At 39.1% G+C, this 3,577-nt stretch overlaps 1 pseudogene; it reads right to left on the bottom strand.

The window, feature by feature from the left end:
* Positions 1-2,524: 2,524 nt before the first annotated feature.
* LOC147427963 (uncharacterized) lies at positions 2,525-3,577 on the bottom strand (annotated as a pseudogene).

The raw sequence follows: 3,577 nt of genomic DNA, 5'->3' as shown, positions 1-3,577 counted from the left end.
TAATTACTTCACAAATGAGTGTTATAATCTACTTTCTAAATGGTGAAGTCCATTACGAATCAAACTATTTCGAGAGCCATAGCTTAGTAGCTATGTAACCATATACTTACCAGCAGAATTAAGCAATCCCATGGTATCAAAGGTACCCCTTTTAGACAAAGGGATGTGAAATCCGACTACTTTTTGTCAACCAAAGGTATCAGATGAGGGTGATGACTACCTCGTTTTTAACCAAATAAGATACCAGTACAACCGGTCAGCAGAGTAGCAAGACTCCTTCTTCTCAATGTGGAACCTTATTTTTAAGAGCAATAGCTTGCAAGCTATACCAAAGCCGAAAATAACCAGCTATATACTTACCTTCATCTTCCCAAGATATCCATAAGTCATTAACCACTTTTTCGGAACAGTAGTATCCCAAGAGATTAAGAACAGTAGCTCGATTATTATGCCAAGAGCCCAAAGTAGCTATACTTACCTTCAGAATTAATAGACCCATGATTTCATTATACCAGCTATTGGCATCCTTTTAAACAAAGACACGTAATATCCGGCCAAGTTCGTGCAAGGCTTTAGTTTATTTTCCATACTGTGTAACCATCCAACAACTGACTCTATGAGAAAGAACCAGTTAAAACTACGAAAAAACCAGTCATTATGCCGATTCTTGCAAAGCCCTGCAGCGGTTAGAATCAGAGCCTTACGACCAATCGGCCATCACAAAATGTTGCTTTCATTTACACAGTTGGGACAAAACAACAGTTCCCCGTCAAGCAATATTCATGTCCAAATGTAGCAAATGTTGAGAACGGCCATCAGGCCAAGCCAAACAATCACACTCACGCATACATATACACACCTACATACACTCACACACAACCATATATCAATTTATGCGGGGGTGAAGTTCTGCAGCGGCTTTTTATAGAGCCGACCCCTAGATTACATGCAAGCATTCCCTTTAACAAAAAACCATAAATCGTCTCAAATCCTAATCCATTTATGCCGGGTGCTACCATTTAACGAGCCTTGAAAAGCGAGCGAGGGATACAAAGCGAGCGAGACAAATGACTTGGAGATATCTTGTAGCTGAAATCCTAGTAATACTCGACTACGCTTAACTTTATTTCTTTTCCATGTTTGTATGCAAACTGTGTACGCTCCATTTCCTTTTTTTGCTTATTCCTCAACACCATGCAGGAATTTTACTGAGCATTTTTAGTTCTAGGTTATATTTATCCCCACTCTCTCCTTAAGTTAGTACTTACCACACACTTTTTGAAGGATTGATTAGCTCCAAGAGCGTGTTACTGAAGCGAGAAGAAACCAAAGAGTCCCATAAAATTTATCATTAGTAAAATGGCCATAGTCATCCGAAGGCCAACCCATAAACTACCTATATACCTGCACAACAATCGTGACATGCTTGCCATATGTTTAAGGCATAAACATCCATTACTTCTTTGTCATTAAAACCATAAACATAAAGCTTTTCAACATAAGAAATATTATGATTACAATCTTCTACAGAGACACACATATAATCAACTCACACTTCTCATACATAGATCATGACTAGAGAGAGTGTGTGTTCAAACATGAAAAATGACACTCTAAAATAACTAATGCACAAAAGCAAACTTTTCCAGTTCTCGTTAAGGAAACAACCAAAAAGAATACTCTTCAAATTGCTTAGTGACTCGACACCTAAAGTTTGCCGACTAAAAGTGAGAGAATGTGGTTTGATTTGACTCATTGCAAAGAGCTTTTGACTGCAAAAAAGTACACATAAATAACTTGGTTTGTCATTAAACATCATGATCTCCATACACCACCTTGGTTAAGTGGAAATAGAGAAAGAGGGAATAGAGGAAAGGGAGGGGGGGAGAGTAGGTTGTTGTGGATAGCTAGTACAACAAAAGTAAGTTGCCAAAATCGTATATAGATGATAGATAAAAAGAAAAACATGCTTAAATCGCTGGCATATGTTTTCCATACAAGGCCTAAAACATCTAGTTCTATATAGGATGAAGTTGATAGCTAAAAGGTGAAACTAGCTTAAGCACCCACTAGCACACGTCTTCCATGCAAGGCTTGGAATAACTCTATATTTGAGAGAGCAGCTTGATGCATAAATGCATGAACATTTGCATCCAATCCAAGAGTCCTTAAAAATACAAAGTATATATGCTTGCATGGAAAATAAGTACTTGCCTTTGCATCTCGTCTCACAAAGTCCTCACATGTACACCATGGAAATTGACTTATTGTGATGGAATATGAAATCCCATGTGCTTTTGATCCCTCTGACTCCAAGAAGAAAACGTGCACTTAGTTTGGGACTATTATACTCTCTCTAAGAACAGGTGCATGCATTTTAGTTGCCAAGCCAATCTTATCCTTGAAATCTTTGGTGAGTTTGCTTCTCCACTTGACCATTCTACCATCCCTCTTTTGTGGCCGTGTTGCACTTGCAGGAGGTTGAGATCGAAAGCTTTCTACAACTGCACCTTCTTGAGAGCCATCATCCATAACAAAGCCTGACTTTTGCAATAAACTTGTCTCTTCTAAAGATAGAAACGTTCCCTTTGAGATGGGCCACACCCCAGGTGCAGGACCTGGTGGAAAAATAACAGATCCATGCACATTCCAAGCATGTTGCACATTGTTATTGAAAAACAAAATGACCTGCTCTTGTGTGCCACCTGGGTATCTTCTTCTTCCCTTGAAGCAAGGGGCAGGAACACCATGCAATGTTGTTCCCCCATTTATGTTGATCTCAACCCCACACCTCTCACCTACATTAACAAGAAAAAATTTAAGACCATAGAGGAAAGGTTAGTGACCAAAAATGATAGATTCAATGTTGTACTTATAACCTGTCTCCTTGATTAACCCAAAACAACTCACTTTAGCCTTAGGATGTGCTCTCCTTATGGCCCAAGTGGACTCTACAACTTCAGACTCCTTTACCTACTGTACTTTGAAGCTTGGACATTGGAATATCTCTAGAGGTTGTGATGGTATTATATTCAGGTCTATGACTGTCAGTCTCATGAATCGGAGTTGAGTGATCCAACTTTCTTTTTCAACGCAAAATTACTTTCTCCATGGGCTGTCTCATATACTCCGAAGAGGCAAGACCTACTACATCCATTGTAGAAGCAGTCAAATCAATAACCTTCTTCTCAATAGCTCGAGTTGTGTGTCCTTCCATTAGCCTTTCAGCTAGTTGTTTCAAGTCCGGACCAATACCATGATATTTTCCATCCATAAAAGACTTATATTTTGCACTTTGCTACACTGCTAAGCATAAGTCAATGGCGGTAGCCTCATACAATGAGACGTACTTTGTTGCTCCATGTGCAGCACGAATACTTGCATGTTTAGATTCAGATAGGTTAGTTGATGGTACAAATCCCAAATCCTTGTGTTGTGTAAAAAACTGATCAATCCAATGTGATGCTCGTGCATCCCACCATGCAAGCCATAGTTGTAAGCTTTGTAGTTGTCCCTCAATAATGTGGTTGTCAGTCCAATAGTTTTGTATAGCTTGCTTACATCATTCTTTCTTCAT

The sequence above is a fragment of the Adiantum capillus-veneris genome, chromosome 23 (assembly GCF_014529385.1).
Source record: "Adiantum capillus-veneris isolate H3 chromosome 23, ASM1452938v2, whole genome shotgun sequence".
Lineage (NCBI taxonomy): Eukaryota > Viridiplantae > Streptophyta > Polypodiopsida > Polypodiales > Pteridaceae > Adiantum > Adiantum capillus-veneris.
Note: the sequence above shows the minus strand (reverse complement) of the source record. Positions and strands in the feature narration are given on the sequence as shown.